The 25,446-nt window shown below is 40.9% G+C and overlaps 1 protein-coding gene and 1 non-coding gene across 2 annotated transcripts in view; both read left to right on the top strand.

Annotated features, from left to right (window-relative positions):
* Positions 1-25,446, top strand: part of ARL8B (ARF like GTPase 8B) — a 48,824-nt gene that overhangs the window by 8,867 nt on the left and 14,511 nt on the right. The gene's annotated exons all lie outside the window — the stretch shown is intronic.
* Positions 14,655-14,845, top strand: LOC142451954 (U2 spliceosomal RNA). Its single transcript, XR_012785048.1, has one exon. It is a non-coding gene; the product is annotated as a U2 spliceosomal RNA (small nuclear RNA).

Genomic DNA, 25,446 nt, shown 5'->3' on the forward strand with positions numbered 1-25,446 from the left:
TTTGGCAGCGTCCACCTTTGTGTGGCAGCTCCGTAGTTGGCTCAGACACTTGATTTCTAGGCTTATCTTTTTTCTGCACTTCTTGAAAGCTCATTTTATTTGTAGAATAGCTTACTGCAAATACATGGACTTTGTTTCTAATAGCTCTTAAGAGAGAAAGGGAAAGTTAAGAAATAGAAGAAACAATTTAAATTGTTTCCATAATCTTTTAATGACTTTTTAGTTTTTTGGCTTCCATCTTTTTTATTTCTTCACTTTGTGACTGAGTTAAAAATCTACCCAAAGGTACCTTTGAAGAAGGGTGTACAGATTTATTGGCAAAGGCTCACAGATCTAATCCATATTCAAATTTTTTAAAAAGTACAGGGATACAAACAAAGAAATCATGACTCTTATTAAGAGTTAAAGATGATCAATATTAGGCTGTAGTCACCCATATTTTCCGTTTGCCTTGTTTTTAAATATGCGTTTGTGCACACTTGCCACTGGTGAGGGGAACATGCTGTGTGTATACTTGGTGAGTTCGTGTAGTTCCTTGTTGGTCTCCACATGAGTGACTAGCGGGGAGCTCGCAGTCTGGTCTAAGTGGAAAATTTTAACCACTCCCCTCCAGCTTAGAGACACATTAACCCATTTCTTTCCACCCCCCCAAAAAAAAGAAAATTTTATTGTGAGCTCTTACAGGTGTTATAGCATTCCATAGTTCAATCCCTTTTAAAAAAAATTTTTTTTTTTCAATCCCTTTTTTTATAAATCATTTTATTGGGTGCTCTTACAGCTCTTATAAACAATTCATTTATCAGTTGTATCAGACACATTTGTACATATGTTGCCAACTTTTCTGCTTGAGACCTTGGTATCAGCTCCTCTTTTCCCCCCCTCCTTCCCTTTCCCTCCTACTCTCATGCCCCTTGATAAATTATAGATTATTATTTTCATATCATATACCATCCGCTGTCTCCCTTAACCCACTTTCTGTTGTTTGTCCCACTTGGTGGGGGTGGCTAATACATCAATCATTGTGATGGGTTCTCCTTTTCTTCCCCCATCTTCCCCCACCCTCGTGGAATTGCTACTCCTATTACTGTTCCTGAGCCCATTTTGTAAAAATCATACATCACATGGATGTCAGGGAGTTTACTGTTACATGTGTATTTTGATTGCCACCATTATTTTCTACCGTTTATTTACTGAAATGCTTGTGCTTAACATTTTGTTTTTCATTTTTTGCACAAAGCATCAGAAATGTGTGTGGTTCAGAGGGTTTGACAAGTGTTAGCCTTTGGGTTTTCCCATCATCCTGTCTATATCAAGGGTCTTCCTGTGTCAGTCTTGATCACATCAACTCCATTTTCATCATACTCAACATTGTTGGAGCCCTAGTGGCCTCGTGATTACGAGTTGGGCTGCAGTTTGCATGCTATCAGCAGTTTGCAACCACCAGTCACTCCAGAGAAAGATTAGTCTCAGAAATCCACAGGGACAGTTTTACCCTGCCTGATAGGGTCACCATGAGTTAGAATTTACTCAATGACAGTGAGTTTGTTTTATATATCACTCTCAGGTAATGTCTTGTTCCTTTGTTTTTTACCTCAGATCCCGTTCCTGATTATTAAGCTCCATGAGAGCAGGACTTGGGCCTCCCCCACCCCCCTTGGTTTTTTAAATGCCATATCCCCAGTGCTAAAAGTGTTTAGCACATAATAAAGTAAATAAATTCATGGATATAATACCAAAGCATTTCGATTTTATGAATATTTAAGCTGTGGTTTTATATATAAATATAGTGAATTTCCTGTGGACAGGCCCAGCAGGTAGGGGACAGTGTGATAGATGATTCATAAATATACCAGACATCTAAGGAAGGCTTAAAGAGTGATGCCTTTAGAGTCAAGTGTTGGTGAAGAATATTAAGAATACTTCAGAATTCTAAAAAACAAATAAATGTGACTTGGAAACAGCAAATTTGGCTTGGTACAAATGGTTGGAGCGTCTGAGGGGCCTGCCCTAATCCCAACTACGTGCACATCTGCCCCCTCCCCCACCAGAAGAATTTATTTCAGAGGACAGCACTGAATCTGCAGCGCAGGGAGAGGGACATATCTGATCAGAGCACACAGGAGCAAATGAAGGGGGAGGGAGAGTGGAGCACACCCTGGCCCACCAAACCTTGAGGATGGTTTTCCTGCTCAGAGCAGCCAGTCCACAGAGAGGACCCTATGGGCGGCCCCACTATGAGACACGACATTGCTCACTGACCCATAGCCCTACAGGGGACTACACTGGAGACACAGTGTGGGAATTCTGCCCAATCTGATTCCACCACACCAAGGCAAAACACTAAGGGCGTGGAACAGAACAGCAAAGGGAACAGAGCAGAAAAGTCCCCAGGGAATACTAAAAATAAACTTGGGGCCAGGGCTTGGTGCCCCATCAGACTCATCCGTAAAACACTCCTAAAGGCCAACAAGCAGTCCTTGAACTAACTACAAGCTTTTCTCTTTTTTTCTATCATTGGGTCTTTGTTGTTGTTTTGCTTTCTTTTGTTGCTTGGTTTTGCTCTCTTGTTTTAGTGCATGTTATTATCTCCGCAGGTGTGTCTAAATAAGATAAGATAGGCTGGATGAACAATCTGGAGGAGAAAACAATGGACCGACAGTTCTGGGGGGACATGGGAGAGGGGGAGGAGGAGGAAAGGAAGTGCTAACAAACCCAGGGACAAGGGAACAACAGGAACAAGTGATCCAAATCTTCAACTCTTAGCTATGCAAATGCTACTTAACTAGTCACACTTTTTTTGAATAATAAAAGCACCTTGTTCTAAGAGAATCACACGGATATGCAAGATTCAAGAGAGCCTTAAAGAGATCCTAAATTACTGAGTTATCTCAATGTTTTTAGCAGCAAGGTCACATGACAGTCATTTTGCGATGCTTTTGTCTGCAAAGACACAGAGGCACAGGGGACTAATTGGTCACCCATCAGTAAACACCTTGATCAGCCCATACCTCCTACACTTTCCTCTTGTCCCACTATCATGTTCTGCCTTCATTCGGGTTTTAGGAATTCCTCTCAGTTACATTGCCCTTGATCCAGCCCTGCCAGACTTCCCACACCCTCCTTGACACTGATTTTGGATCACTTGTTAGCCCCTTGTCCCTGGGCTTGTTAACAACCTCTTTGTTTCCCCCACCTCCCCTACTCCCATGTTCCCCCAGAATTGTCATCCCATTGTTCTTCCTTCTGGCTTGTTTATTCCACCTATCCCTTCCAGGTAGACATGCTATGTACTATCACAAGACTGAGTACCAGGAAGCAACAACAGAAAGTAAATCAATAACTACAACAACACACACACACGCATACACACACAAACGTAAGAATAGTTCAGGGTCTGTTTGTTTTCCTTCATGGGTGCTTCTGTTTCTTTTTACTTTCCTCCTGTCCCACTATCATGTTCAGCTTTCATTCGACTCCCAGTGCTTCTCAGCTTCGTTGCACTTGATCAAACCCTATCAGGCATTTTGAGCCCTTCTTGCCATCAACTTTAGATCTCTTATTGTTCCCTGGTCCCTGGGTTTGTTGACTACCCTCTCCCTTTCTTCCACCTCCTCCTCGCCCATGCCCCCCAGAGCTGTTGTTGAACCCATTGTTTATTCCTCGGGATTGGTTATCCTACCTGTCCTATGTGCGTAGACATTTTAAAAGGGTGTGTGTGTGTGTGTGTGTGTGTGTGTGTGTGTGTGTGTGTGTGTAGAAATCACAACACCACAAAAAAAAAAACCCGTCCTATAAGTAGTTCCAGGTCTTCTGTCTGCTGACCCTTCTGAATGTTTTCCAATCTGGTCTGGTGAAGTGCCACACCTTGCCCTCCGATTCCAAGGTCTGTTTTCAGGATCCCTCCGGTCCTTCATTGTTTTGCTCCCCTTGTTCTGTTGCGTTCCCTTCGTGTTTAGCGCCAGTGCAGGGAGTCGTTTTCTGACCGAGTATAATTCTCACTCTCTGGCTCCAGTGCTGTCCCCTGTAACCCTGTGGGTCAGTGAGGGGGTGTCTTGACTTATGGCTAGTCCCACAGACCTTTCTGTTAGTTCACTGCTTTATACAGGTCTGTTACTCTCGAGACTTGGTGTCCCAGGTTGAGTTCTGGTCCCTTTCTGGCTTTCCTGTGGAGACATGAACAATACTGTCCCCCTGAGTGTGTTAGTGTCCTGTTTCCCACTCTCTCTCCCGCACTTTCCCCTCTTTTTTAGTTTGCTGCCATATGCATCCCTGGGTTGGGTCTGACCCTTGCGAGGGTGCCTTGACCTTGGAGGGCCAGAAGTGTATTGTATTCATTGTAGTGGGGAAAGACCTGGAAAAAGAGACTGAATTTGTGTTTGTAAGCCTGGGAGGGTTTGTTTAGAGGGATAAGAAAAGACATGTGTTTCTAGAGGATTAATTTAGGATCAGCCAAAGAGGTTGTAGGAACCTCAGTGGCGCAGCATGTTAACAAAAAGATCAGAGATTGGAACCCATCAGCTACTCCAGTGGACGAAGATTGGACAATCTGCTTTTGTATAGATTACAACCTTGAACCCTGTGGAACAGTTCTGCTGTCTTCTAGGGTCATTGTAAGTCCAGACTTACTTAGTAGCAGTGGGCTTGGTTGGGTTTTGGTTATAGAGATAGTATTATGAGTTTAGTTTTGGTTTATAGAGATTTTTGGCAAGGAAAATGGGTGCAAGACTGTGACCAAGGTCTGGGTGAGAGAAAGGAGACTGGGGAGGAAGGGCAAGATGAGCAGTTATGGAAGTAGAATGAGTACATCTTAGCAGTTGAATCAGGTGTGGAGGACACAGCAATTGTCCTCTATGGCCTGCTCAACGCACTTGATTTGAATGAGTGGCGGGGAAGGTGACTGCCACCAACAGACAGCTGATTCAAAGACGAGAGAGGGAGGGACTAGGTATAGAAGAATAAAAAGTATTACATAATTAATGATCTAAAGAGAATGTTGTTTGACAGTGATAGGACATTAGTGCTATATTTAAGTATAGTGGGAGTAGAACTGAAAATTAAAATTTCATGAGTTTTAGCTTTTTTTACCATTTTATTGGGGCCTCATACAACTCTTATCACAATCCATACATACATCAGTTGTCTCAAGCACATTTGTACATTTTCTTCCTAATGATTTATGTAGATCAGTGTTTTCCAGAGTGGCCAATACACTCCCCGTGGCGAGTGGGGGAGTTGGGACAATCCTAGGAGGCGGCAAAAACAGACATCTGCACTTGCTCTTGGATTGGGGGGCTATAGTACAAAAGTTTGTAATTACCGGGGGCAAGTTGAGTAACGTTTTTCCTGAAAAGGGGTGTTAGGCCAGATAAGTTTGAGGACCTATGCACTAGATCATCCTGCTCTGCAATGACTGGTTTTGACAAGGACTGCGCTTCTTGAACTCTTCCCACAGTCACAGTTGGTACCTGGGCTTGTTTGTGATGCTTGTTTAGGTACATGAATTAGTTGGCCCAAAAATGCCAACTCTAGAAGAGGGTCTCCCTCAATCATAGGCCTTTTATTCAGCTGTGATAGAAGCTGTCTATTCAAAGTGGCTCAGTTGTTTTGTAGGCTTTGCCTACGTATTTCTTTTTCAAAACATGAAAGGGAATGTTTTCTTCCCTGCAAAAATACCTATTTTAGGTGTGTGTGTGTGTGTGTGTGTGTGTGTGTGTGTGTTTTACTGAATAAGTCTTGTGTGCTTATTTGCTTTAAGTATCTGATCTCTTGGGATTTAAATTATATTTTTCTCAGGTGCTGGGTAAACATGTAGATCACAGTTTTCTTCTGTTCAGATAACAGTACTGATCATCTTACTCTGGCTGAAAAGACAAAGTATGATCCTCAGTCTTCTCTGAGGATCTGCTTGGAAAGATTCCTTTCTAAGTACTCAGATACCACACGCACATCTTGAACGCATGGGCACTGCCCTAAAACAGGTTAGGGATTAAGTGTTCCACCTTCGTTCTTGGGACAGCAGACACAAGATCATGTCTAGACATCCTGTTGTTTCAGAGTCGTCCTTCTCCCCCACCACAGCTCCCACCATGTATTTCCCCTCTGTGGGTTTTTACACACAATCCGTTGTTTGAACCTTTGGGTCCCTTATCGGCTTTTATTGAGGTGAAATGTGAACTGACACAATCAGATAGATGTGGAATTCCACTCCCAAGCTTCCACTTGAATGCTCTGTTCCATAACCAAGGTGAGTCGGGATGAGTGTGGGTTCTTTCTGGGTTTGCAGGCAGAGTGCCCTTTAGGACCTAGGTCTGCCAACTCTCCCATATGACAGAAACCGACTGAGAAGTTGGATGTGGTTGCTGATCGTGTTTCAAGTGCATTTTTAGCTTTCTTTTGCTCTCTGTTGCCAAATGTTGTAAGTGTATGAGCTATTTCCTGTATTTTTTATTAGCGCACTGGTCAACTTAAGTATTTCTTGTAGTAGATTTAGGAGAGGAGCCTCGATTTGCCAGTGAAATTCAGCAAGGTAGAAAGGGGCGAGGGACATAAGCATTTAAAAAAAATTCTAGACTATGGTCTTAGTGGAGAATAAACCATGGTGTATGTTCGCTGGCACTCTTTCTCTTAGCCTAGAAGGCACTGTCTTACTCGTTAAGTAGGGCCAAGATCTGCAAAAACTTGGCCCCAACTTTTTTCCTAGGTAAAGGTATTGCCATTAGTTTTGTTTTTGTAGTACTTTGTGTCCCCGGAGTGCTTATTTATGCTAATTAACTGCTCGTGTGTCTGTGCTTCTAGACAGACCCTAAAGCTAGCTTTAGGCCTGACTCATAGTGGGTGCTCTGTAATTATTGACTTACTAGAGTGAAGCAGTATAAGGTCATTTATGCTTGACGCTGCTGAGTCAGACAAGCTTAGGTTTGAATTGTTTCTGGCCCTCCGAAGCTTCCCTTTCATCTTGAGTGATGTGTGACAGGAGAGCACATGGACTGGCATAGTGGTTGCTGTGAAATGAGTAATTAGCGCAGTTGGTAAAATATATGGGCGTTAAGACAGGGTCAGGTATTGCAGTTAGATGGCAGATGAGATAGTACCTCACTTTACCTGTGATGTGAACACTGCAGATTCAGTTTTACAGAGGAATGAAAGGTTCCTGAATTTCTGGATAGGGGTAGGTGTACTGGGCCTGTGGGGCTGGTTTCTCATTCTTAATGTTTTGGTTGTTCTGAGAGAAACTAAAATAACAATGTGCTTGTCATAGCCCACCATAGATGGGTTAGAATGTTTGGGGTGATCTGCTGAAAAATTTTAATGGTTTATTTGGCTCATCTTCCTGTTGTTGGTAAAATTTCTGTCGTTGGTTCAATGGTAAAATTCTCATTTAACACACAGAAGGTCTGGATTGGATTTTAGCTGATCAGCCAGTGGGAAAAGCCCTATGGGTCACAGTGGTTGGATCTGCTGCCAATCATAGGGTTAGCACAGCACAGGGCAGCTTCTTATGTCATTGTGAATAGAATATATTGAACAGTAATTTATAACAATAACAACTATTTTGGGCTTGGTGGGAGAAATCATAATTTTTGACTAGAGTGTAAAACTGGGATGCTTTCCATTTATAACCTCTCAGTTGACCAGCGAGTTTGTATTTGTTATTCAGCATCCTATATTGGGTTCAAGCTTTAGTACAAATAGTGACCCATGCTTATCTCTCAACAAAGAACCCCTGGATACCCTGAGCTTTATGATGAAGTGGGAAGTGACTTTAGGACTTTGAAGCTCACACCATGCCTTTGCATGGTCATTAATACACAAATAAACATCTTTCTGGTAATTTCCTTTTAGCCAAGATCTGTTTGGTGGCAAGAATGTCTTCTTCTGAATTCAGCTCAAATTTCTGGCAGCCCCTATCAGTGAACTGCTGCAACCATTTTTGAATCATTTTCAGCAATATTTTACTTGCATGTGGTATGGATAATAATCAGTGATTTCCCATTCTGTTAGTCACCTTTCTTTGGAAAGGGCACAAATATAGATCTCTTCCTGTTGGTTGGCCAGATAGCTACCATCCACATTTCTTGGCGTAGGTGAGTGAATGTTTCCAGGGCTTCACCAGCGTGTCGAAACATTTCAATGGATATTTTGTCAGTTCCTGGAGCTTTATTTTCCACTAACACCTTTTATGCAGCTTGGACTCCTTCCTTCAGTACCACTGATTCTTGATCATTTGCTACTTATTGAAATGGTTGTTGGTTGACCAGTTTTTTCCCCTGGAAGTTTTATTGCCTAATAATTCACATCACACAACTCAATAGTTCACTCTAAAAAAAAAATTTATTTGTAGTCATCATTGGGGCTATTTCTTGCTGCTGATTTGTGTGTTGGCCTGCTCTTCCTCCTGCATGACCAGGACCAGGGCCTTCATGAACGCTTGCAGGGCTGATAAGGGCTCAGTAAGCTTGGCGAGGGTGGATTCTGCTTTATCATTCTCAATGGTCTCCAGGTCATAGTCTAGCTCTTGGTCATCTTTGGAGAGCTTAAGTTAGGTTGGCCTTTGCTTTGAGCTGAAGAGGCACAAGGAGTCTCAGGAAGAAGGCACTGCACACGAGGGGCACAGCACAGGGCGGGGGAGGGCTGGGGGGGAGAAGTGTCACCCCAAACTCCTTCTTACTGGATTTTGTGATAGGTGCTTACATTTTAATGATATTTGTATCAACTAGACTTCCCGGTAGGCATGTAGATATTATCCCATCACAAACAACGTCATACTTTAAGATAGATCTTGAAATGTTTTTGACGATGAATGTGCTGCTATTCCTCTTGAATTTGTCATTTCTAGCATAAGATTATCTAATTCAAATGGCCAATACCAGTCCATTTCAACTCACTTATTCTTAGAGTATCAGTCTTTGTGCATTCATTTCATTTTTTATGATTTCCATTTAGCCTAGATTTATACTTTGTACATTCCATGTTGCAATTATTAGTGGATGTTTTCAACTGTTTCAATTTGAGTCATGCCCTGTCCACAGATGACAGTCCTGAAAGCTTTAGTCCATTCAAACTGTTTAGGTTGACTCTACTCATAGGGTCCTATTTTTAGTACCTTCCAACTATATCTGACAATTGGTTTTCACAAAACAAGGCTCCAGCAATTGATGGCATATCAGTGGAAATGTTTCATCAAGCTAATGAAACACTGGAAGCACTCACTCATCTATGCCAGGAAATTTGTAAGACAGCTACTTGGCCAACTGGAAGAAATCCATATTTGCACCCATTTCAAAGAAAGGTGACCCGAGAGAATGCTCAAACTGTAAAACGATATCATTGATATCACAGGCAGGCAAAATTTTGCTGAAGATAGTCCAACAGTGGTTACAGCATTACATTGACACGGGTTTCCAGAGGTTCGAGCCAGATTCAGTAGAGGTGGTGGAACAAGGGATATCATTGTTGATGTCAGGTGGATCTTAACCTAAAGCAGAGAATGCCAGAAAGATGTTTACTTGTTTTATTGATTATACTAAGGCATTCATTGTATTGACCATAACAAACTATGGATAACCTGCACAAGAATTGAATTTCCAGAACATTCCATTGTGCTCTATGGAACTTGTACACATACCAAGAGACAGTTGTACGAACAGAACAAGGGAATACTACTTGATTTAAAATTAGGAAAGTTGTGCATCCAGTTTGTATCCTCCCACCTTACTTGTTCAGTCTGTGTGCTGGGCAACTAATCAGAGAAGCTGGATCATCTGAAGAAGAACATGGCGTCGGGATTGGAGGAAGCTTATTAACAACCTGTGATGTGCAGCTGACACAGCCTGGCTTGCTGAAAGTGAGGAGGACTTGAAACCCTTGCTGATGACGATCAAGGATATTAGCCTTCAGTATGGATTACAACTCCATGTAAAGAAAACCCAAATCCTCACCACTGGACCAACGTACAGTATCGTAAACAGAGAAAAGGTTGAAGTTGCCAAGGCTTTCGTCTTTCTTGGATCCACAATCAGTGCTCATGGAAGCAGCATTTGAGATAAAAAGACACATTACATTAGGTCAGTCTGCTGCATGAGACCTTTTTGGAGTATTGAAAGGCACAGATGTTACTTTGAAGACCATGGTGAGCCTGACCCAAGCCATAATATTCTCCATTTCACCATATGCATGTGAAAGTTGAACACTGAATGGGGAAGACTAGAGAAGAATGGATGCATTTGAATTATGGTGCTGGAGAAGACTTTTGAAAGCATCCATGGACTGCTAAAAGGCCAACCCGATCTGTCTTGGAAAAAGCATGATCAGAGTGCTCCTTAAGGGAAGGATGGTAAGACTTTGTCTTACATACTTTGGACCTAAATCAGGAGAGACTAGTCCTTGGAGACGACATGCATGGCAAAGGTGGGGCAGTACAAAAGAGGAAGGCCCTTGATGAGATGGATTGACACTGGTCGCAGCAATGGGCTCAGCGCAGCCACAGTCTTAAGGATGGTGCAGGACTGCATTGCTTTGTTCTGGGTGCATAGCATCACTCTGGATGGGAACTGACTCAATGGGCAACGTATCTGGTCGCAAATTTTCAGTAGAAGCCCGTAGTCTGGAAGCCCTGTTGAAACGTTCACCTTGAGTAACCCTTCCAGCATCATAACAACATGTCAACCAAAACAGTATGACAAACTGACAGGCGAGCAGTAGACCATCTGTTGCTTTCCTTTCATTGCTGAGGCTCTAGGTTTTCCTCTGGTATTTCTCTTATGTCTGAAGCACTTCCTTAAGTATTTCGTCTAGAACAGGTGTGCTGGCTACATATTTTTGTAATTACCCTTATCTGAGAATGTCTTTTATTATCTTCATCCTCAAAAGATAGTTTTGTTGGATAGAGGATTTCAATAGATAGTTTAGCACTTGAGAAATAGACTTTATTTTAGATGAAAAGCTCGTAGTTATTAAAATCATTTTTTTCCTGGCTGTTTTCACAAATTGGGGATGTTTAATTTCAGGAGTTTAATGATAGTGTACTTGGGTGTGAATTGCTTTCTCCTCTATCCTGCTTTGGGTTTGTTACGCTTTTTGGATCTGTAGGTTTATGTCTTTCACCAAATTTCTGGGAGTTTTCAGTCATTATATTCTTCGCGTTTCTTCTGCACTGCTTTTTTGTTTTGCCTCCTAGAACTCCAATGGCAGTTCCTGAGGCTGTGTTCACTTTCCGTTTTTAAGTCTTATTTTCCTTCTCAGCTGTTCCCTTAACTAGCGCTTCCCAGTTCCTTGGCTGTCTGCATTCTGCAATGTGCCCATTCAACAAGGATTGTTTTTGTGTTGGATATTTGTTTCAGAATATTGCTATGGTTCTAATGGACTTTCTATATTTGCCTAGACTTTGTGTTCTGTTCATTTCTAGAGTGTTTGCCCATACGTCAAGAATGGTTGTAGCAGTCTTGTCTGGTAATGCCAGCGCCTTTGCCATCTTCATGGTGGGTTGCTGATTTTGTTTCCCTGCTAGTTTTTGACTTTTTATTTGTTCTTTATACACTCGGTTATTTTGGACCTTTTAAATGTTCAAATTCTACGGAAAACATTGATCTTTATTTTTGTTTTGTTTTAAATGGCAATTGAGCTAGGTCACAAGATCCATCTTTCCTTGTGTGGTCTGTAGCTCTAATATCAGTTCACTCTTCAAAACATCTATGTTGCTCTTTGGGTCACTCTTGCTGTTGTTACAGCACCCAGGCTCAGCCAGGAACCTGGGTCTGGTTAGTTTAGATCTTTAAGCTTTTAATGTGCAGTTCAGCGTCAGATCTATACATGCACGGCCTGGAGATAACCATGCACAGAACAACATACACAAGGTGTATGTCTTTCCTTTCCTGATATTCCTATCACAGCTGACTCCCAGGAGTCACTCTTTCAGGTACTCTGGCTTAAACGCTTGGGCTTTACCCTTCCTGCTCTGATGTGCCCTTCCCTGGACTAAATCTGTTTCTAGGGCTAGGTGGCTGGATAATTGGGATAAAAGCAACACAAACAAACAGGCTTATCCACCCCATCGACCAGCCTTTTGGACCAGAATTCCTCTGGTCAAAGAGCTTGTCCTCGTTGCCCTGGTACCTGCTTGCCTGTCTCTGCCTGATACAGCAAGGGGCTGGGAAGAGAGAGCAATAGAAAACAAAGCTCCGTTCTCTACCCCCACCCCATCTTTCTGCCCGGTCACCTTTCCCCCCAAGCAATCAGAGCCCCCTCCAATTTGAAAAAGAAATTTTCTTTTGGAATGTTTTCTCTCCTGCCTGGTGCACATTCCCTGGAATTGGCCTGTCTTTGAATCTGGCTGGGAGATCAGGAGGAATCAACAAAAAGCTGTGGGAAGCTCAGCGGCAGATTGATTGTGGTTTCCGTTTCGGTTGCCTTCCTCTTCCTGCAGCCACTTTTCATAGTATTGGAGTAGCGGCACGGTGCATTTGTCCAGAGTTACTCCATTCAATGAGAGTGCTTACTGCGTTTAACCAGAGCCTGCTGTAACATATTTCATGACATTATGGCACATAAATATCAGATGTTTTTCTAGTACCAGCCATTGTTCAGAATACTTTGCACGTTTTAATTCATTCAATTTTATAAACAACTATTTTAGGTTTTTGTTAAGTCTATTTTACGTGTAGGAAAAACAAGACAGTTACAGGAACTTGAAGAAGGAAATAGAGCCAACCAAGTGGTAGGACCACAGTTGTAACCTGGTGGAACTGTTTGTTGAGCCTAAGTCTAACATGCCACCTTTATATCATTGTGTTTTAACATCCCTTAGGTGAGAAAATTAACTGATTAATTTTATACTTTTTATAGTCACTCCAAGTCACCGGGATACTTTAAACTACATGCAAGTGATTGCTGATCAGCTACATAATTTTACTTGTATAGAATAGCCACTATTAATTGCATTAAAGCTTTCTCCGATACTAGCTTACTCTAAAGATCTTGATAAACTAGGCTTTTTTGTTTTAATGAATATGAAATTCACTTTACAGTTTCCAGTGTGTTTCTTTAACAGTGATGTACAGCAGCTTTTCCATAAAATATTTCCCCTTCAGAATAAAGGATTTTTTGTTACATAATTTTTACTTTGAAGTACTTGAGTAGCTCTAGGAATCTCTGTTTTTCAAAAGTTTAGTAATAGAAATCTAGAAGGACATTTGAAGGAAATGCTTTTTGCCTTTATAATCTTATTTTTGATTGTCAGTATTTGCACTTATAAAAGGACAGTTCAATGATAAAATGACTCATTCACTCTAGATCCAGAAAGACCAAGTCCTTAGGAAAGACAGGCCCGTAGACTAGTACTGAGGCCTGGAAATGTGACTTGTGTGTTCTTTTCTCCCATCCCACCCTTCTCACTCCAGCAGCTGCGGTGGCCTATTGGTGAACATCCTAGATGGCTCCGCAAGTGATCTGGTCAGTGGTGGATCCTTGCTACTTATGAAAAAGACGTCCAGGCATTTCATGGCTTGACACGTTAGCACACACTGGGTTTGCTAGTCTCCAACAATAACATTTCTTTGGGGATCCATTTTCACCTGCTATGAGCCAGAATTTTACTTTACAGCCACCATCACCAGTTTCTGATTAGCTAAGTAAAAATACAGAACTCTACTTGTAGGTGGCTTCTGGGTGGTTCACTAGGAGTGTTTATTGACATGTTGATTTATAAGTAAGCAAACTGAGTTTTTTCTTCAGTTCTCCGGATTTAATTCGGATTCAAGCAATCAGAATTTTTAGGGGCCTACTGTATATACTCTAATATAAGCTGACCTGAGTTTAAGCCAAGGTACCTAATTATTACCTGGGAAACCAGAAAACTGATTGACTCGAGTATAATCCTAGGGTGAAAAATGCAGAAGCTGTTGGTGAGTTTCAATAATCAAAACAAATGAAAATAAAATTACTAAAAATTGAGACATCGGTGGGATAGTGTATTTAAATATTTATTTTAAATAAAAACATAAATAAAAGGACAAGTCATTTAACATTAGTAAACCAGCACAGTAAGTGGAAAATAGGTTCAAGAAAAACAATAAGGTATCATTGCAATGCATCAGTGCATTGCAATGATACCTTAAGAGTACTATTCCCTGAGCTTAATCAGCAACCAAGCTAAAATGTAGAGTTAAAATCCTTCAAAACTGGATTTCTCATCATCATCCATATCCCAATGCAGAGCTTTAGCTGGTGTGAGATCATCATAGATGCTTTCCTCGCTGGGTTACCCTGACCCGTGTATAAGCCTAACCCCAGTTTTTCAGCACATTATTTTGTTTTGTGCTGAAAAACTTGGCTTATACATGAGTATATACGGTAATTGAAATTGTGGATTGGAGGATATGTTAGTCTTTAAGAATTGTCTTTGTAAAGAAGGTTGCTGCAAAGTAGCCATACTGGTACCTGTAAGTATTAGTTGTTTCAAATGAGTTGAATTGCAATGATAGGCATTTAAATTTAATTGGTAGTTGGAGTTTCCTATACCATTATACTTTATAAAAAGTTCTTTTCTAGAGAATTTTCTTTTCATCTTTGGTATTCAGTTTTTATAACCTAATGTCAGAAAAAGTTCAGAGAGTGTTTAACTGTTTCCATCAAAAGGAACAATTAAAAAAAATAAACCCATCGCTTCTCGGCCTTTTGGCTAAGATCAAGTGTAGTATCTGTTCTTATCAGTTTAATATCTGATACGTCCTCTATCCGAGGACAATATATTAAATGGACTTTTGGAATTAGGAGATGGAATAGGAGCTTGCTCCATCCACTCCACGCATCGACCTGGTATTGCAGTACTTCCAGGAACGGTGCACCCCCCCCCAAAAAATAAACCCACTACCATCTGGTTGATTCCGACTCATCGTGGCCCTTACAGAGCAGAGCAGCACTGCCCTATCCTGTTTCCAGTGCTGTAAATCTTCATGAAGCAATCTACTGCCACATTTTTCTCCCACAGAGTGTGACAGATGTAAAATGCCAACCCTTGATTACCAATCCCATGCTTAAACCATTGTGCCACCAAGGATCCTTTTGTTTAGTGTTGTAAAGAAAACCTACCAGTACTTAAAATCCATTGCCGCTGAGTCAGTTCTGGCTCATAGCAATTCCCGTGTGACAGAATATTAGTTGGCTGGAAATCTTTACAGAAGCAGACTGCCACAGAGCAGCTGGTGGATTCTAACCACTGACTTTTGGTTAGCAGTACAGTACTTCTAAACCTGGGGATAATTAATTACTTAAAAAATAAAGTATCCAAGTCCATCTCCCCTACCACCACAAACCTAATTGCTAGCTTAAATCACCAGAGGCAGTTTTCTTTTTACAGCAAAAATCTCTGGCAGTATAAACCCTGACATTGGAAACCTTTTTTAAAAAAAGTATTATTTGTTTTATTTATTTTTTAAAAAGATAATTTTATAAAAGTGGGCCCTTACAGCTCTTATAACAATCCATACATCAGTTGAACCGAGCACATTTGTACGTATTATTGCCATCATTATATTGTAAGCATTTGCATTCTCTTTGAGCCCTTGGTATCAGCTCCTGTTTTTACCCTCCCCCCCACCTCCCACCCTTGTGACCCCTTGATAAATTATTATTAATTTCAAGTCTTTTTTAAAAAATAAAAATATTCTTGGGACTTTTCTATCTCTTATCACAATCTGCGTTCATCTGGTGTGTGAAGCACCTTTGCACATAGGCCACCGCCATCATTTTCAAAGTATTCTCTTCCCACTTGAGTCCCTGATATCAGCTCCCATTTCTTCCCCCTCGCTCCCCCGCCCACCACTGTCTCCTTTCCCCTGTGGTTTCTTCCCCCTCCCCAGCTTCCCCCTTCCTTCCATTTCTGTTCCTGAGGGGCTTATCTGATCAGGATTCAGTGTGACCTGAGCTCTTACTTTACCTGTGTGCGTGCTCTGGTTTAGCCTGCAGTGAAAGCATCATGATAATGGGGGGTGAGGAAGCCTGAAGGAACCAGAGGAATATTGTGTTTCATCGGTGATATACGTCACCCTGGTTGACTCATCCTGCTTTTTTGGGCCCTTAGGTTTCAGAAGTGGTTCTCAGTCCAGAAGTGTATCTTGAGGAGACCTGAGGGTTCAGTCAAGGGAAATGCAGCCGAGAGGAATAACTGAGCACCAAATTAAAGTCAAACATGATCATGGAACAGGAGGAAAGTAAAAGGAAATAGAGGAAAGAACTAGGAGGCAAAAAACATTTATAGAGGTATAAATATATGCTTGTACATATGTAAATATATTATATAACAATAGGGTTATAGGCCTATGTACATATATTTATATATTAAATATTAAGGAAGCAGATGGACATTGGGCCTCTATTCAAGTACTCCCTCAACGCAAGAACACTTTGTACTAATAACCTGTCATTTTGTGTCTTCACCTTCCCACCATGATTGCTGAAGACAAAATGGATGCATAAGCAAAGGTGAAGAAATCTATGGTGCCTGGCTATCCGAAGATACAGCTTGAAGTTAAACAAGGGGCCATCTAGTGGAGAAGCAACAAAGTCCACATGGAAGAAACACACTAGCCTGTGTGATCATGAGGTGTCTGACAGAATCAGGTATCAGGCATCAGAAGACCCCAAACAATCAGACATGCAATTGACTGGAGTTGGAGTAGAGACCCAAAGCCCATCTGTAGACAATTGGACATCTCTTTACAGAAGGGCCACAAGGAAGGGACTAGTTATTCAGAGTACAGTATCGCACCAACAAAACATACTTTCCTCTAGTTCTTTAATACTTTTCCCCCAACTCCCCACCCCACTATCATTACCCCAGCTCTACCTTACAAACCCAGCTAGACTGGAGCATGTACACTGGTACAGGTAAGAACTCTCAACACACAAAATCCAGGACAGATACCCCCCCCCACACCCCCAACCAGGAAAAGTAATTAGAGTAAGGATACCATGAGGGTAGGGAGAAGGGGGGAACTGATTGCAAGGATTGACTTACAGCATCCCCTCCTGCCCAAGGAGGGTGTACGACAAACGTGGGTGAAGGGAGACACTGGGCTGTGTAACATATGAAAACAATAATAATTTATAATTTATTATGGGTTCATGAAGTGGGGAGAGGGAGGGTAAAAAAGAGGAGCTGATTCCAACGGCTCTAATAGAAAGAAAATGTTTTGAAAATGATGCTGGCAACATATGCATAAATGTACTTGATATAATTAATGAATGGATTGTTATAAGCGCTATAAGAGCCCCAATAAAATGATATATTAAAAAAATACCCCTGAGAACAGGGAGGTACAGCAATTAAGGCTTAAAAGAATGCGGGCAATTAGACCAGCTATCCTGCATCAAGCTGGGTCCGAACTGAGGCCTGCGGATAGAAGGAAAAGAAAGATGTACAAAGTATGGGACCGGGAGGACAATAATCTGATGGACTGAAGTCCTGAGTATATTCAAAGCTTGGTTTTTATACTCTTCTTACAAGGGATTGTTTACAACACCAACATCAAGGAACTTTAAAAAACATTCTTAAACTCTTAGTTATGCAAATGTGACTTAACTAGTCACACTTTCTTAACATTTGTATAATAAAAGCACCATGTCTAAGACAATCACACGGATATGCAAGATTCAAAAGAATCTTAAAGAGATTGTAAATAACTCAATTATCTCTCAATGTTTTTAGCAGCAAGGTCACAAATAACGGTCATTTTGCAATGCTTTTGGCTGCAAAGACAAATTACTACGGGGGTGTAGCTATAGGCACTTAGGAAGAAGCAAGTGGTAAAGAGAGAGGAATTTGGAAGCTTGTGCATTCTGAGATGAAGGTTCTGAGAGTGTGTGTATGTGTATAATGCAATGTGATACAGCAGGAACTGAAATTTAGATCTCCTGACTTTCAGGTAACACAGTAGTTAGGTAGGGGATCTGTAGAATCATCCTGTTATCCTATATAGACTATAAAAATATCTTTAGAGAGGTCTTCCTGGATACCTGTGGGGTGAGGCGTACATACCCAACACTAGAACAGGTTCTCAGGAGCAACTCTGGGATGGGGGAAAATGAGACAGACAGCATGGCACTGGGGCTCCTTGTCCCTATGTCAGGACCAAAAGAGTGAATGTATTTTCCAAGGAGTGTATATAATGGTGCTTTACAGATCTGACAAAAGACGTATATGACATGCAGCAAACATTACGTAGTCAATAGGTAATATCATAAGTGAGTAACACAATGAACAATGAAGTGAATCATCCTTTTGACTTAGTGTTAGTTGACCTTGAACCCCCTGAGCCCTCCACAGGGAAGCAAACTATGATCAGTATCTGCATGAGGTGGCAAAACAGTTTGGTGGGTTGGCTATAAAGCCTGATTGCTCTTATTTATAGAAATCCTCCAGGCACAGGGGGTAGCCAGCTGAAGGAATGCTTCCTCTTACGTGGTAGTTCCTTTATGAGGGTTATTGGAGGGACTGTGTCCAGTCATGAGAATGTTTTAAGATTTTTTCTTATCTCATAACCCTAAGGGTCTTCTACTGGAGTCGGCTATCCAGACCCGTAATTATGAGCATAGAGGACTTAACTCTATTACATTCTCATACAGCCTCTATAGTTTACCACAGGCACCCCTCTCTATGGCTGCATATTGTAAATAGCATCTGCTTATTGCGTGATGTTTTAATGCTTGGTTGTTAGTCTATTGCTGCATATTGTAAATAGCATATACTTACTGTGTGATGTTTTAATGCTTGATTGTTAGTTTTTCTCCTTTACCATTCTTCATCCCTGCCCTAGCTCATTAGATTGTTCACTTCACGAAAGTTGGAACATTTCTTTTTCCAATTTTGCTGGCATATAATTTACATGTCACACAATTCAGTAGTTCAGTCACATCAGAAAAGTTGTACACACCAAAACAAATTAAAAATCTCATTTGAAAAGAAAGCAAAAATACTAAAAACTAGAACAGATTTAAATGGGTCATAAAAATGCAAACTACACCCAAGGGCTCAAGTAGAAAAAAAATGTTTCGAAAAGATGATGGCAACAAATGTGCTTGACACAACAGGTGTACATATGTATTGTAAAGAGCTGTATGAGTCCCCAATAAAATGATTTTTTTTAAAAGCCACAAACTCACTGCTAAGGAGTTAATGCTGACCCACAGTGACACCCCTGTGGCCTTCTGAGACTATAACTGTTTTCAGAAGTGGAAAGCCTAGTCTTTCTCCCTCAGAGCTGCTGGTGGTTTCCAACTGCCAACCATGCAGATCACAGCCCAACATATAATCACCACAACACCACGGCTCACGAGGGAGATCAAATTATAGGGTGCTAACTTTTAACCTAGCTGCATCTGCAATAATCCACTCTCCAGTGCATTTGAAAGCAGGACCTTGATGGGCTTGCTATTGCTTTATGCGGTATATCTGGCACTTGCTAGGCACTCTAGTGTTGATAGGGACCCAGTGTACGGCAGAAAGAAACGTGCTCGGACCCCTCATAATTGTCATGTTTGACCCCAATGCTGTAGTCACTGGCTGTCAGTCCATCTCATTGATGATTGTCTTTTCAAACATAGCAGGAGCCTAATAGTTGCTAAGCAAATAAGTGAATGAGTAAAGGCAGAAGCAAGCTAGATTTGTGGGTGTGCAGTCATTCCCTAAGGAAAAGGTGAGCAATATGGTGTTTGTACCCACGTTCATTGTTTGTGTATGACATCAAGGTACGCAAAACTGAATTGTTTGGTGGTCATTGGCTTGTCAGTTGGTGATCGGCCAACTTTTATTGTTGGGCCTGTGTCATGAACACCTAGCCTGAGAATTGTTGGCACCACTGTGAATGATGACCCACAGGAGACACACAATGGGGCAGGTGCAGGGAAGAATCTCTCTGGTGAGATCAAAGGTTACCCTTTTCCCGTGTGATTTGTTCTGTTTTTAAAAATATACTTTTGGAATTATGTAATTCTGCAGGAAGTTTAAAAGTATTTGACCGACCTCTGAGTTTAGTTTATCTTGGGATGATGGCCCACTTTGGAAATTGGGGCATTTGAAGAAGAGAATGATTGTGTTACTAAGGAATGTAAAGTATCAGTTTAAAAATTTTACATGCTACTAAGTTCACTCTGTAAAGGCCTCCTCATCTGCCAAAATAACCAAAAAGAACCCACTGGAGTTTTGCCAGGCATTGTTATTCATACATTTTAATGAATTCAGCAAATCTCAAATTTTTAAAGGCATGCTGGTAAATAAGCATACTATAGAAAGTAGGGATACTTGTGGTTAGAAGTCAATCTAGATTTGCATATAAAACTGGAACTGACCATCGTGCTTGGGAAATGATTTAAGGCATAAATTACCCAGTAGCTCCAGAAATTAGATATAAAATAATATCACCCCTGAATTTTGCTACAGTGAATTGTGTTTGTGTGTGTATATGTATACATCTATATAGACATCCTAGCTTATTAAAAAGTAGAATGCTTAAGTAAATGTGTAAGAATTATTTAAGGGGGGTATCCTCACATATATCATGATCATACTCTATTACCGAGGAATAAATTATTGCTGGATTGCTATCATTTCTCCAGAAACTAAAAAGAACTTAGACTTGAAAGAATACACTATATTTATTTCAATTTTGTATTTTATATGTGAGTACTAAAAATTGCAGTTGATAGTACATTTTAAAAGGAAAATAAATTGTGCTAATTTTAAATGGTTAACTGAAAAGATTTATACCAGTTATAACACATGTTTTGCTTTGTTTGCTGAGTAATTTTGTATTCTAGGAAACTGAAGGCTGGCCAGTGCAGACTCAATTCCAGGGTTAGGCATTGCATTTAGTTGTCATAACCCTGTGGCCTCTTTTCGCCTGCATGATTTTATATCCTTGTATTAAAGATGCAGCCTCCTTGGCCTTACCCCTCTGCCTGCCTCTTTTTTAACAGAGGCATGAGACTTGGGTTACACACTCTCTACTGGAGCACTCCATGAGAGAGTGTGGCCTCCTCATGGTGCTGCAGCTGTAGGCTCATGATGTCAGTTTTTGGATTAGCCTTATTGTAGTGATAAATTTGATCATCTGGGAGTCTTGGTGGCAAAGTGGTTACATGTTGGGCCACTAACTGCAACGTCAGCAGTTTGAAACCACCACCAGCTGCTCTGAGGGAGAAAGGCGAGGCTTTCCACTCCTGTGAAGAGTGACAATCTCGTGAACTCACAGGAGCAGTTCTGTGCTGTCTTGTAAGATTGCTGTGAATCAGAAGCAGCTCGATGGCATTAAGTTTGATTTGGCTTTGAGTCAGGTCTTCTCTGAGTTCTTCGTTGTATAGTGTACCTATTTTTGGACATGTTGGTTATACACTCTTAAGACCATGAAAATACTTTGCTGATAATCCGAATTTGTCCCGAGATGAAGCATCTGATGCCTTTTCATTTTAATACTTTGTCAGTTGTTTTTTTTAAGTTGTTCATCTTTTTCTTGCTAAGAGCACTATTTACTAGTAATTTTGCTTACAGGGTTTTATAATGCCACTAATTAGAAAAATGAGTATTGGTAATGATGGAGATCATGTTTGGATTTTAGCTGACTTACTTGCATATTTATTGACCATATCTTATTAGTTGTCAAGTGTATGAATTTTGGCAATTAAAAAAATTAGTTGTATCTCTGTGTTAAGAACAAAAAGATCACGCTGCTTAGTATGTGAAAGATGGTCTCTTCTGGCCAAGTGGAGAACCTTAACCTGAGGCCTTGTCATTGGGCCTTTTATCATGCTCTGTTTTTATAAAATAGCTTGATAATCAGAACCTTACAGAGAGAAAAGTAGAGATAAAACCACGAGGCGCTTTTCAAATAGGGGTTTTCCCACATGTCCTTTTGAATAGATTGAAACTGGATGGGGGCAGATCAAGCTCCCAGGGCATGCATCTTCTCTGTTACTACATCATGCATGTATTTGTTTACAGAAGCACAGTTAAATGTAGAATGACCCTGACGTGCACAAGGAGTCCACTGTTCTCACCAGTGTCGGATGCTGCGGCTCACCAGCAGCCAGCGCACAGCAGTCTCTGTGTGCTAACTTGTCTACATGACCCAGTAAGACCCTGCCACACTGAAGTCCTAGGACAGTGCTTCTCAACCTGTGGGTCACAACCCTTTTGGGGGTCGAACAACCCTTTCACAGGGGTCACCCGATTCATAACAGTAGCAACATTACAGTTAGGAAGTAGCAATGAAAACAATTTTTTGGTTGGGGGGGTCACCACAACATGGGGAACTGTATTAAAGGGTCGAGACAATAGGAAGGTTGAGAACCACTGTCCTAGAGGTCTTCCATGGGGTATCCAAAGGCAACTTTCCCTTTAAATGCTTCTACCTTTTCCATATGTGATAGAAAATGGAATGCCCGATTTCTCAGATTTCTGATAAAAAACTTCATAAACTATAAGGTACCTTCAAAACATTTCATTCAATTATCCCATGAACTTTTTGAAGTCCTTTCGTATAGAGCTGGCAATGATCAAAATTTTTGGAACATGATCTGCGTGCTAATGAATTTTTGGGAAAACTCACATTTTTCTACTGTTGTAGGCATTCATCTGTTGTTTGCCTATTTAAATGGGAAGCCTGTGACTAAAATCCCTAATTGTTAAGAGAGCTGGAAGTGACTTCAGAGGTAGTCTTCCAATTCCCTTGTATAGATAAGGAAGCTGCTGTCCAAAAAGGTAAATTACTTGTATCTAGTTACTAAGTATCATTTGTTATACTTGTTTTGATCTTGGATCATAGTGACGCCTTGTGCACAGTAGAACTTAATGCCACGGAGTCGATGACGACTCATAGTGACCATATAGGCCCAGTTAGAACTATCCCGGGAGTTGCTGAGACTAACTTTTTACAGTGGTTGGTGGTTTTGAACTACTCACAGTGCACATCCCACTGTGCTACCAAGGAGCTTGGGGTGGGTGGGTTCAAATACATACCTTTTGGTTAGCAGCTGAGTGGTTATTCTGTTAGCCAACGTGCTCCATAGTAACTGACTCACAGCCATCAAATCAATTCTGACTCATAGCAATACTAAAAGACAGGGTGGAACCGACCCTGTGGGTTTCCAAGACTAAATCTTTACAGGAGTAGAAAGCCTTGTTTGTCTTCTGAGGAGCGGCTGGTGATTTTGAACTGCTAACTTTGCATATCCCACTCTGACACCAGGCTCTTAACTACTAAGTAGCATATCTGAGTATAAAGATTCCCTGACTTAGGATTGCATCCAATTTATTTTGCTCATCAAGTGAGTACTGCATTGCAGCTTTGTCTTATCGGGTGCCCATTGATAACTACAGCTCCCTCGCAGAACCATAGTGCGTGCGACTTTTAATCACACATTAGTGCAGTTAGGTCAGTTCATGTTGCATGTACGGACATGAAAGCACATTTTATTTCTCTACCCTCCCCTCCAGAGGAGCCCTGGCAGAGCAGTGGGTTACACATTAGACTACTAACTGCAAGGTCAGCATTGAGACCATCAGTTGCTTTGTAAGAGAACGCTGAGGCTTCTATGCCTGTAAAGACCTACCATCTCAGAAGCCCACAGGGACTGCGGGGTCGCCACACAATGGCTTCAATTCATTGGCATTGAGTTTTGCCCTTTCCTGCAGTGAGTATGCAACACTTAAAGGATCAGCCTATAACTAACCATATTTGAAGGGAAATGTGATGTGGGGCGAGCAGTTTGGACCTGTCTCTGCCTGGTTTTCTCATCTGAGATGAGGGTGATGACATGTATTCCATATGGTTCTTAAAGTCATAAATAATAAGTATTTACAATAAAGTTTTGTGCATAGAAGTATTATATAAGTGTTTACATTAAATTGCTTAGGAATAAAGTGTTATACAGTTAAGTAGTTTTTCTTTTCTAAACACCTGTTTCCTAAATTGCTAATTTTATTTAATGGCATAGAAATAAATTCCCAGCTATTTAGAGTGTAACTACTAAATGGTATCATTAATTAGCACACATTTTTACAGTGATAATTAAGATTTGAATTAAAAGAAGGTAGAAAATGCTCTGAGTAGGTATCCTACAGGCATCTGTGCATCCAAGGTGCTGAGCCTCTTTATTGCTAGAAGAGGCCCAGTGCTTTCCCCTTTGTAATCTAATAATCATTATCTTGCTCAACACATTTGCTGAGCATCTGTCTGTGTGTGAGACAGTTTGGGATTAAAAACGTGATTACTTATGTTTCAACCACTGCAGATCCAGGGAAGTAATTCTTTGTTTCCGTCTGCATTGAGAAATGATGATGAGCAAATTGCTGAATGTGCACCATGAGGGAAGCTCAGGAGTACCCAGTGCACCGCAAACGCCCCCCACCCCCACCCCCAGGGCTTTCATATGCGGGATAGTGTGATGGCCTAAACATAAATTATTACTGCCCAGCTGCCTTTGACTACTGTCTAATAGAATTTTCCTGTTTTATAGTTGATGAATGACCCTGAAGCATGAGAGCACATTGGATCATGTTACATATATGCAAGTGTAATTAATACACATTTTATATCATTTACTACCTGATTCATTATGTCCTCACAAATACCAAATTAATGAGGCATTATCTCACACCTCTCTTCACAGATTACTTACAGCTTCTTATAACAAATAGAACTACAAGGGGAAATTGTTTAAAACAATTCAATCAATCACTATTGACCCATGTAATCTTGAGAGTCTATTTTCTGTCCTATAAAATGGATATTATAGTTGGCTCTCTCCATATCATGACCAGTTTGAGAATTGTATATGGGAAAGATCTAAGAATTTTAATGTGCAATATTAGTATGGCTATGTTACCATCTTCCTGAAAAATTTTGAGAAGTCCACTGAGCATGGGTTTTAAAAAGAAGCAGTGACTCCAGAGTTAAAAGAATTAACTTTTAATTCCTAAAGACGGAATTCATGTGCTGAGGGGTGCGGCACGCCTCTGTAGCCAGCATAAGGTCACCACAAACAATCAGCCAATGTGTTCGTGTTTTGAAAATAAAGTTCTATTTGTTTAACCAGTCTCTTGTTGAAGTATTTGATAATTCTTAGCTTTCTACTTAAAAGGAAAGAGTCAGGTAACTGAAAGTTATTAGTTGGTAAAGTGACCAGCATGTAAGTGTGTATAATCAGTATTATGTCTGATATGTTCTATGGTGGCAGCCAAAATAAAGACTTGTATACTTTGCAGAAGAAGAAAGAGGTTTAATGATCTAAGGGACAAACCATACACCTAGATGTGGAGACTTGATAAAAGTCGATTCTGCTTAAGGTAAAGCTGACATGTCTACATATGGGGTTTTAAATCACCCGAGAGGATGATGGCTTATTCCTTTGCAGGATGGTGGCAGGACTTGGGGGAGGGGGGCAGCTTTCTTAAACTAT

The sequence above is a fragment of the Tenrec ecaudatus genome, chromosome 6 (genome assembly GCF_050624435.1).
Source record: "Tenrec ecaudatus isolate mTenEca1 chromosome 6, mTenEca1.hap1, whole genome shotgun sequence".
NCBI classification, from domain to species: Eukaryota; Metazoa; Chordata; class Mammalia; order Afrosoricida; family Tenrecidae; genus Tenrec; species Tenrec ecaudatus.